The sequence below is a fragment of the Uranotaenia lowii genome, chromosome 3, assembly GCF_029784155.1.
Source record: "Uranotaenia lowii strain MFRU-FL chromosome 3, ASM2978415v1, whole genome shotgun sequence".
Classification (NCBI taxonomy): domain Eukaryota; kingdom Metazoa; phylum Arthropoda; class Insecta; order Diptera; family Culicidae; genus Uranotaenia; species Uranotaenia lowii.
Genome location: NC_073693.1, coordinates 160,072,589 through 160,084,488, shown reverse-complemented (window position 1 = coordinate 160,084,488; position 11,900 = coordinate 160,072,589). Strand labels below are relative to the sequence as shown.

The window sequence follows — 11,900 nt, the reverse complement described above, 5'->3', positions numbered from 1 at the left end:
TATACGTTATATTTATCTATAGTAAGCAGTGTATGGTGATTTTTTGCTTAAAAAAATATGTTCACAATTACCCCAAGACTTGTCCAATATGATTTATATGGTGTCAGGAAATCTCAATTCAACACCAAATAACGAAAATTATTAGCAGTAACAAGAAGATGGGTTGATTTATGAAAACTCAATCCAATTCATATATAAAACTTGCAAAATAAACAAATGTAATCAAAATTAGGATGTAAAACAATAAAAAAAAAAGCTATTTGGTGTTCTTTTTAAATGATATTTTTCTATCTTTTGTTTCAAGAGATCATTTTCTTTGTTGCATCTTTTACGTTTTGGTTGGATTCTTTTTTTCCGTTTCTTTATGACTTTACAGAACATTTTATTTGATAGGACCTCTCCATATGTGTGACATTTTAGACGAGTTAGGCTACTAGATAGTTTTTACATCCGTTTAAAATGTCCTGCGCAGCAAACATCAAGTCTTCACCAAAATGTCGTGGGCTAGGCTTTTCACGTACGTGCGAGGTATCATGAAATTGCAACCTATACATATACAAGAAATTCGAAAATATTTTTAAAGGGTTGTTTCACAAATACACTCATTAAAATCTTCTTGGATCAGTGAACAGTCATTTTTTACAATTCTTGTCAGTTCTATATGATCGACAGTTTTGAAAAATATTGACACTTATAAATTTTTTTTAACACCTGTATGAAATTTCACATAAATAGATCTATTCTTTCAAAAAAAAAATTAAGTACTACCGAAGTTTTCCTCAACAAACTGAAAGAGAAAATCTTCAACTAAAAGATGTTTATTTTGCACCAAATTAAAAAAAAAATCGAACAAATTAACATTGAAAAAAGTATCTATCAGGTATCAGAAAAGAGGTAGGCTTGAATTAACATTAACATCTTAGTAAAAAATTAGACTGCAAGAAAATTGATTTTGGAACTTTGATATCCGGATTTAACATATAAACATTTATTATTTGCTGTAATTCTAATGTTCTGAATAGCAGCACGTTGTTCAAACATACAGGAAAATTTATCTTTGCTTTGTGGACTTATTAACCAATTAAATTTATCAAAGTTTTTCATATACTTCACTGTTGTACACAGAGATTTAAGTTTCATAATAATGTTAAATTTCACACAGTTATGAATAAAAGCTCGATCAGCAAACCTTTTGTAACCAAATGGTGAATTTAATTTTTAGCAAATATAATAAAAGTAGGAATATTCCTCACTCCCCACACACATGAAACGCGCCTCCATGTGAGGAAAATTCTTACGAACATGAATAAGTGCTATCGAAAAGACCTAAGTTGGCTTAGACTAAATTTTGAAAGCTTCTGGCGAAAACTGTTAAGCTCACTATCACCAAAACTTTGTGTCCCGATCTGACAATTATACTAAATACAGCACAAGTATATCTACTATTTTTTTCATTATATCTTTCATGATAAGCTAGTTGACTTCGTTTATAAATTTTATACTCAAAATATGATTTTGATTTATCGGTTCAACTTGTTTTGGAGTTTTCAAAAAATCAGATGTGCCTGAATTAAAAGTATTAAAAAGAGCTAATTCTACACGAAGAATTTTTTCCTTTACCAATTTATTCATTTTTAGAGGAATGCTGATTTCCATTTACCAAACGTGCTCCAGATAATAATAATAATGATGATGTGATCATCAATAAATCTCAAATCATATTGCAGAGTAGATTTTAAGATCAATTTACTTAGAAAATTGTTGCCTTCTTATGATTTCCTTTATGAAATATTCAGTATTGTCCAAAAAGTGAAATTTCCATCAATGATTGTTCAAATGACATTAGAATCTCAAATTGTAGATTTATTAGCATACTCCTTCAGTCGGGACCTTTTTTCCATTCGGCAGAAAACAACACAAATTGAGAACCATAGCAACATACTTTGCTACACGAAGAAAAGTTGGAGTAGGCTAAAATTCCTATGTAGAAAATAAAACATAAACAAAATTTTCTGCGTGATCACAGAAATGCAAGTTCAAACACAAACTGTTGTGAACTCAAAATTTCTGTTTTATTCACTTTTTTCCACTTTTTAAATTTTATTTTCAGCTTAAAAAAAATGGAGTTCAAAAGTTGTTTGCAAAGACTGAAAAGAACTGGCATAGCTTTTTTTTCTAAATCCGAATCTCAATTTTGGAAAAAAAAATCAATTTCTCAAAAATTCAAAACTTAACACATTGCGAACCTAATTTTAATATGAAAGTTATTGATTTTGGTCAAGTGGATTCTGTGATATAGAATGCCGAGTTTTTATGTTTTCCGGCTAAAATTTTTTCACGTTTGTTAATGTGTTAAGATGTATAGAAGGGGGTGGGAGAATAATTTTTAAAGAAATTTCTTACAAGAGAAGGGAGGGAAAAATGTGTCTGGAAATGCTTGGGTATTTAGTGAATGGCCCCCTAAATTGATGAATAAATCATTTGACCATTAAAAGCATTAGAAATGTCAGGAAATGCATAAGAAGATGTGTTCATAATTACCCCATAGGACGAAACTATGGGGTAAATATGAATATCATCTGTGAATAAGTGCGAATAAATTTTTTCAAAATTTCTTCAAAATCCAGACAGAGCATCATAAACTGGATGTAAAACATGTGATAACAACATCCCAGCTGGATTTCCTATGATCAGATATTCAAAACATTAAACACTGTCCAAAACGATTTCCGTTTCACGAGGTAATGGTTTTTCAAAACATCTGAAATGATATCATTATGAATTGAAAATAAATTGGAAACACCTTACAGCTATCAATCGGATGTTAAACTACCACTTTTGGAACTTTTTGTGTTCATTCATCCCCCACAGCAGCGCGTATGGCACTTGTTCGGAATTACCCCGTGTCCATAATTACCCCACTTGACCCTAAGTAAACTCGAAATAGTTCCAGCTATTGTTCTGCTGATAGAGCTGGAGGGGAGTGAAAGTTTTTGAGGTATTTTTTTTTTGTGATGGTCCCACAGGCCCAATTGGGTCTTTCCTCCACCCCATATGCTTCTTTAGAAGTGGGAGGGACAGTTTATCCTATGGATAGTTTTATTTGCATTATTTTATCTAATTTTGTACGACTTGTTTGTCTAACTCCCGCGTATGTCCATCACCGTACAATTTTATATGTGGTATTTCGCCAGAACTTCATCACTAGCATATGATCCTTTTTAGGATTAGTCATTATTTCAAATTGTCTGTTTAACGTGTTGTATTGCCAGTTTCTTGAAAGTGTTTATGTTTGAACTGTCTTTGATATTCTGCGGCAGGCTGTTAAACATTTTTAGACCGTTGAAGAAAACTAATCGTTTTATCATTTCCTTTCTCGTATTCGGTAATCTGAAATCATGGGCTCTTCTCGTATTGTAGCTATGTGCAGCTATGTGCATCGTTATTCATATAAGAAATTTAAGTGTTTTTTCGTTAAGAGCTGTAATACTATTTAATGATAATATTTGATTTAAGATTACATATGTAATGAATTTGTAAACTTATTTTCCAAAAATTATACTTTTTATAGGAATTTTAGTTAGGATGGAAATTTTGATCATCCATATCTTTGCAAATGCGAAACCTAAGTTGAAAATTCTCATTGAAACTTGCAGATAAGATCATGAGCTATAATTAAATTTCCTAAAAGGTATAAACCTCCCTTCCGTTTATGAGAAAAACATGATTATTTAAAAACCACCGCTTAAAGGGTCCAAAGTAGGGCAACTTACCCTATAAAAAAGTTCTAGGTTGTTGATGTATTTAAAAAAAGGTACTTGAACTTTATTTTCACTCTTTCCAGACCTCGTTCGATTCTGGCAACATCCAAGAAATACGTTTTTTTTGTCACTTTTTTATTTTTTTTAAATTTCAAACTTATCTATAAAAATTAATAATGTAAAACATGATATTCTTATTCTAAGTTTATTTCTGAAACATATGCAAACTTTCTGGTGACGACTTTCGTGAGGTTTGGCACCTTGTAATCTTACGTGCGAAATTTTCCACATCGAATTCTTGAAAATTGGATATCGAATCACAATTTCGGTGATTACAGATACATGGAAACAAGGTTTATAAGTTTAAAAAATTACCATTCAATTGAAACCACAATTATCATCTGGGCAACTTTGTTGTAATTCCAGTAGCGATATTAATAAACATTATAATCAACTTGGTATTTTAATGACTACACAAATTTCTCCAAAACCGGATCAATGGAGCGCAGCGTGTCGACTTTTACCTACCTTAACATTGCTGTTGATGTCTAGCCATAGTCTGCGGTAAAGTTCACGACATAGGCCTAGTTGGTAGGACTAAATACAAGAGCACGCGTGCGTGGCACACGAGAACAAACGCGCCACACCGCGTCAAAATGCGCTGTCCAAGCCTGTTCGAAGGCACGAAACCCTAGAATTAAGTTGTAATCTAATAAAAAACAGAGCACTTATAAAACCATATGGACAGCCGATTGGTTTGGGACTACCAGAGACTTCCTGCTTCTCGAGCGCGGTTCCTTCAGATATCGAATATGGTTCAGGTTCCTACTGTAGCTAATGCTAGCAGCAATGAAGGAGTTCTATGTGTGCTAACTTACCGCCACTTGTAAAAAAGAATGTGCCTCAGAACATGTTTTCGGTACGCGTGAGGAGTGAAAATTTATCGCTACAAAAGTATGATTAATCGTTCGAAATTTACGTACCTGTAACAGTGCCTGCATTATAGCAATAAGTATAGGTTTGAGAAGAAAAAAAACCCTTCCAGCATGATTGGATGTGCTAATTGGACAGGATAGAAAATCTCGTTGTAATTGCATTATTCGCTTGTTTGTTCTGTCTTATTATTAGCAAAGGTTCGTAAAGGAATAAATATTTTAAGCTCGGGCCAGAAATTCGCCCTAAGCGCAAAACTACGCGAGCAATATCTATAAGGTCATAACTCGGAATTACCATGTAAAACGAGTTCGTCGACGGCTTGCAATTCGAAAACCGCAACTGTCTAATAAACCGAACAAATCGGTAGACAAACGGGCATCACATCGTTCACAATGGTCGGGATTAGCTAATGAAATTATAAAAAATGTCAAACCGTTGACCTTCTCTGGCCGTACTGTAATCCACTTTATTAAATCATCAAGCTAAACGGATACCTCGTTGGAAGCTGCGGTAGACGTCCGTTGAATTGACGCTCGCAAGAGAATTCATTCTTTCCAAGGGGTAGGTAAATTTATTCTTTCGCTGCTTGCATCCTAGCCGATCGACATGCATTTAGTCACATGACAAACATGGCATGTTGAAATCGAAGCTAAGGTCATAAGGGATGATCAATTTATTTTTAACATGAGAAACTATTTGTAAAAAGAGCTTAGCAATTCGTGCCCAACCAATTATTTTGGTTTTCAAAAATAGTTAAAATTCGATTTAAAAAAAAACTTAAACGTAGTTTTGAAAAAATGTTACTCAACTAGACTTATGTGCTGTGTTGTGGACTGAAACATTAAGTAAATACCGTCAAACGGGGCATCATGCAAAAGCAGGGTTAGATGCAACATTTGTATACCACAACACTCATTCAATTTTGATTTCAATATACTGTAATAAAGTTATCATTGAATGATTACAAATCGATGATGACATAGTTTCTAACACCGTGAAAGAGTTTTTTTTAAAGTTTTTGATTTTCATAAAAAAATTTAAAAATCGAGCAATAGATGAAAAAATTTCAACATTTTTCGATGCCGTAAAAAACTTTACCTAGTATGACGGATTGGCTTAATGATATCACCTGCAAACTTCATATTGCTTTCATTATCCTATACCAACACTGTTGGTGTATACATATTTTTCGAACAATCAACAAATTTTTTTAAATAAATATTTGTATAGTTCAGTTAGCTGTCTGGGGCAAAATTCAACAAAATGCAAATCAGAACTAAATCTCATAAATCGCGTTTCCATATACTGTGATATGATTGTTTTGCATTATGCGCTTGTTAACGTTAGAATTTCAACCATCCTAAGATTTATTTTCATGATTTAAGCTAATAGAATATTTTGAAGTATTTTTTACCCCCAAATGTATGCAGCATATTAACACTTTTTTCTAAAAAAAAATTTTGACAGAAAAAATGTAAAATTTAATTCGAACGAAACCAAAAATAACTGCAATTGGTGCTTTATGCGTTATGACATCACAAAAGAATCAAAAACTGTAAATTTTCAAACGTTTTCATTTGATTTTTCATTAATTACAGAGTTTGTTGCAATTTACCCCTTTTTCTTATTGGGGTCAGGCGCGGTCCTATGGGGGGGGTGATCGGGGTGATCACCCCCCCCCCCCTCTCCCCCCCAAGCGGCAAAAATCCGTTACGAAGTACTCGCAAACGCTGGTTTTAATATAAAAAACAAAGAACTTTTCTTAGTAGGTGTACTTCCGAATTCTCAAATTTTTCCACTCCGTGGGGGGTTTGTTCAATTTATTAATCACTAAATAGCTTAAAATTTAAAAAAAGTCGGTCCGCCAAACTTAAACAGCTGAAACTTGCAATTCCCTGTACCGCATTTCACCAATCAATAACTTTTGTTGAGGTACTTACAGCGTTGAATTCGAATTTGCTGACCATATTTATACGCAGCCGGCCATAAGTTTGGGATCACCCCCTCAAAACAAGCTAATTTGTTTGGCCATATCTCAGTCATCTTATGACATATTGCATTTCTTTTGATCTCATTCTTAAGTCGATGGGCAAAACCTTCTTCGTATGTTTTTGGCAAAATGTGTAACTTAATATGACTTAAACTTGGCTTAAAGTTGGGTAATTTCCTAAAAATCGCCCTTTATATTCAAACCCGATCAGTTCAGGGTTGAGTGGACCAAATTTAAAAATTTGAGTTGCATTTGAATCTATTTTCATTAATATCAAAACACATTTGCTTCAAATAGATAAAATAGCTGTACTTAAGTTATCGATCAAAAGTTTAGGCTCACTCCTCGGTATGGTGTATCGGCAAAAAGTTTGGGATCGTGCGGAACATGCAATTTAATTTCATGCGTATCTCTGTCATCAGACAAAGTTTCGCTAATCTGATAAGTTATCTTTAATGCTGATGAGTTTTTTTTCGTTTTTGGATATTCAGTGAAAATGTTCAGACTAACTTCGTTAAAATTTTAGCCTTAGTTTGATCATTTTTGATAATGTTCACTAAATAGTCAGAATGTTCAATAAATACCTGCAAACTTTTTTCGACCATAACTTTGTTATCTTACAAGTTATTGCAGATCGGTTTGGCTCCATGTTTGATCAACATATTTCGATGCTTTTCAGAAGTAAAAAATACTTGAGACTTTAAGTGTTAAATTGCCATTGGGGCCGTTCAGATAACACGTGGACCAAAAAAAAAATGAGATTTTTACCCCCTTCTCTTTCTCCGTGCAAAAGTGTGGATATTTGGCAACTCCTACCTCCCATCCCCAGATGTCCACCTGAACAGATTCGATTTTTGCTGCCTATGATCTATTATTATGACATTATGACATATAATATTTACTACATTTCCATTTCTTGATTTATTTTTCATTGCAAGCTCAAATTTTTACAGAATGCATCTCCAAAGCCCATATTGTTTTCTGAATTAAAGATACCGAAACTGACTAGACAATTTAAATTAAAAAGATACATTTAAATTTCTGATTTTTTTTCTTAAATTATTTCTTATATTGAAACGTTTTTGAAAAAAATTGCTTTGATTGTATTTGCCTCGGCGCAGCTAAAATGATCGATTTTAATTTATTGATATAAAACGTTTCTTCATAAGTTGGTAATTTTTCAGATTTTAGAATTTTAATTTACGATTGAAGAAGAAATACAAATATTAGATAAATATATGGAAAATGGCAAGTGAAATTTATTTTCATCAATTCTATCATAACTTTTAAAATATTACTCACAATGGTATTTTTCGCAGAATATTTGGTGATTCAGACAATACTGATCAAAAGTTTTAAGTTTATTTACGATTTCCCATGTTCAGGATATTTATTTTAAGAACATTCGTTTCACCGAATACTTGAAAAGGGCTAACAGTCGATATTCGGCCGTTCGTACTATTCGGTACATCTCTAATGATATCTATTCAATTTTATAACAATACTGAAAATACTACTTCCGAAACAAGAGGTGATGGATAAAGTCTGACAAAAAAACGAGTTCAGAAATTTTCCAAAATCAGTTTTTCAAGCTTGGGCTCCAAAAACTTGCCAATGTTTTAATTTTTCCCAGGTGAGATAAAACTATTCCTTCATCCCCGACTATTTTCTCGGAAACAATGCAATCGCTCAAGTTGAACATTCGGAAGAATTTTGTTTCTAATTTTTAACCAACACAGCGGGATATCAGGATTCACACCGATTATATCGCCGATACTGTTTTAAACTCATCTACATATTAATATAAAAACTTTTGGGTAGAAATCCAGCTTAATAATTTAGGTTAAAAAATCCATTCTGAATCTGAAAGTTTGGTTATTTCAATTGCAATGGATTATGACTTTTAACTGAAATAGTGAAATATTATTAACTTTCAAAAATTAACTCTTATTCTTAACTTTATTCAATATTCTTTTATTTTATTCATATATTATACAAAAAGTTATATTGAGAGCATGAAGAAAAAATACTACTTTTCACTTTTTTCGTAAATTATTCGTTGCAAATTAATGACTATTTCTTTGGATTCATTTTCAAAAAAAATTGAAAATCTAGTATGAGAGCTATTAATTCAAGAAAAAACATATAAAAATGAAGCGTCAAAAGCTTTATACTTAAGAATATGATTTTGATGATCTTAATTAGAATCAAATTTATAGTTAAAAATTGAAGAATTAGAACAAGAATTAATAATAGATCGATACTTCCGAACAACGATTCAGCAAAATACTTCAGAAAAATAATTAAATATTCAGTTTTAAATTCAGAGCAATTATTAATGAACACTTTTTTAAAATAATTGTTTTGAAATTGTTGCAAAATGAGAAACATTAAAATTTTGGTGAGGGTCTATTTTAGTATTTTTAAACTACCAATTGTAAAAATTAGGAAAATAATTTTTTATAAACACTTTTTCGCAATGAACATCTAAGATTCGCAGATTGTTTTATTATAGGATACCAAAATAAGTGTATTGAGAAAATTTGGTAAAAGTTTTCAATATTTTTCTCTAATTATAAATTTTTCAAATTACAAACCTACAACTATATAACCTACAAAATACAAGTCTTATTTGCAACTGTAACTACCCCCCTTCCCCTCCCCTTTCTCCACTCTGTTTATCAAAATAAACGTTTTTTGCCAGATATTCACCATCCTTCTTATTGACTGTTTTTTGAAAATTTGGAAAAATCACCCCCCCCCCCCCCCCAGAGGCAACTCTAGGACCGCCCCTGATTGGGGTCGCATGTTTTTGTAAATTTAAAAATAACTGGATAATTTTTCTGACTACGTCAGTTTGGTGTCCCATCAACCTTTAAACTTTTGATGCACAAGAGGTATGAATCATACCGTATGATTACCTGTAAGCATTAAGATTTTAGAGGCCATTGAAGTTTAAAAGTGTTGCATGTTGCCCCGGTTGACGGTATGCAGAAAAAAAACGATATGAATGCCTGTACTTACGCACAATAAGCTCGTCTTTGGATTTGTTTTGTCGTTTGGGTTTACTTTGACGATAGCCAATTTTTTGTTGTAAAGCGGTTTTCAATTGATCAGTTTTACTGAGCTTCTCAACGCGTATGATTTCAAATTTTCCAATCCAAAAACAGAAAAATATTCGAGTAAATCTGAGCCAAATCCAGTTTTTTCCAAAAAAATCAAAAGGAAGATGTAAGACAATGACTTAAAACTTAAAATTTAAATTTGGCTTCAAAGCACGTATGTTAAGTTCAGTTTTTTGCTCAGTAAAAATTGAGACATCCGGACCAGACAATACAAGCTTCGAATTTTTCGTTGAATATTCAGGCAATCTGGAATACTTATTTGATTCAATATTTTCAATATGAAAAAATTTACAAATCTGATCATACGAAATCTTTGACACAGATGACAGATGATAGAAAATTCTGAAAAATAGAGAAAGCGAAAAGAAAACGTTCACGAATTGAAACTTATTTCTAATTGTTAATTTTGATTTGCAATTGAATAAACTTTTTGTATTGAAACTTAAATTTGGATTTTTATTAAGAAGTATAGCTAAATTTTCAGAATCAGTAATGGAATAATCATCAAACAAATTGTCATACAAAATGTAACAAATCAAAAGATTTTTAATGCTAAGTTGCATAAATATACAAATTAATAAATAAATTTAAAAAATGTTTTCTTCTCACGACAGCCAACAGAATAAGTCTTAAAAAAGTTTGACCTTGTACCCAATACTTTATAACTAGTTTCTTTGATTGAGAAAAAAAATTTTTATGTCCTTACAAATTTTATGATATTAAATGAGGCCATTATTGGAGCCAAAGAGATAAAAGTACATAAAAGCTGATCTCGAAAAAAAAAACACTCGAACTTTGTTGTGTTCCAGTAAATTCCATGGATATTTTTATGAACTTGGGTTTAGGGATTAAAGGCCCCCAGGAGGGTCCAGAAAAGCAAGTGATTTGATCTATTCTACACTACACAGCAAAAATTATTTACTGTGAAATTACAGCAAATATCCTGTAACAAAAAGGAGCAGGACATTTCCCGTAATTTTACAGGCCGAAAATAAATTAAAGGACCTTTAATTTTCAGTGAGCGTATCAATCAAAATTGCCTTTAAAATTAAAGGGCTGTAATTTTTTTTCATTTATTTGCTTGGATTTTTTTTCGAAAATAATGAAATAATAAGTAAAAATTTAAATAATTTCCATTTTTATTTCATGATCTTATGTATGAAGGTTCTCTACTATTCCCGGAACTGCTCAACCTAACTCCCTGGCACATTTTCTGGCTATCACTGTAGCTTAAACATACGGTTTTCTCCTTCGAGTTCCTGCCAATTCGCAATCCAGGCTCGGCGCAAAAAAAATGTCTGAAGGGGTCATCTTGGTTGGACATCTTGGTTAATTTGGCAGCATTAATCGATTTCATATGCTGGGAAAGAAAAGACAAAAAGATTAAGACCGGATATTATTTATCAATGCTCATTTTGTTTCAAATTCTAACAGTTTTTAAAACCACAGCAACAAATCAAACTATGCACAATCAAATCGTTAAAAAAAATCTAATTGGTTAATTCTAACGAGCCTATAGTTTCTTTAGTTAATTCGAATAAGCAATTAAAACAATTTTCAACTCACCTGGAAATGTTACGGTTAATGGATGGTGATCCGATAAAGCACCAGATTCTGGCCTCCGGTTGCGAGGAAGATTCCTGATACCGAGGAAATATTCCCGGTACTTTTGGAGGTTCGCCGTCATCTTCTGGTCGGTAGTGTAAAAACTTCCTCTTCCCCGTCTCCGCGTACCCAGCGAAAACAGTGTACAGAAGCTGGGCCAGACGTGGCCGTTGTTGCTACCGATGGGAAAGACGAACGGTGAAATTATTTTCTCGGGAAAAGACTAAAAAAATACTTACTCGTGAGGCACCTCATCCGGAACATGGCGAACTGTTTCATCCGGCCGACTGCCATCAAAACCTGCTGCTTGTGCTCCTGGCAGGGGCGTCAGGTGTCCTGATTTATCAGGATTTGTCCTGATTTTCGAGAGGCCGTCCTGATTTTTCAAAAACGCTTGAATTGTCCTGATTTTTTAAAAATGGCCTTAAAATGTCCTGATTTGTCCTGATTTTTCAAAAATATCTAATTTATAACTAAATTTAT

General features: G+C 32.5%; 1 long non-coding RNA gene across 1 annotated transcript; it reads right to left on the bottom strand.

Moving 5' to 3' along the window:
* Window positions 1–10,952: 10,952 nt before the first annotated feature.
* On the bottom strand, window positions 10,953–11,900 carry LOC129750589 (uncharacterized). The gene is made up of 3 exons (XR_008738426.1): window positions 11,657–11,900; window positions 11,379–11,593; window positions 10,953–11,172 (listed from the first exon to the last, which is right to left on the bottom strand). It is a non-coding gene; the product is annotated as an uncharacterized LOC129750589 (long non-coding RNA).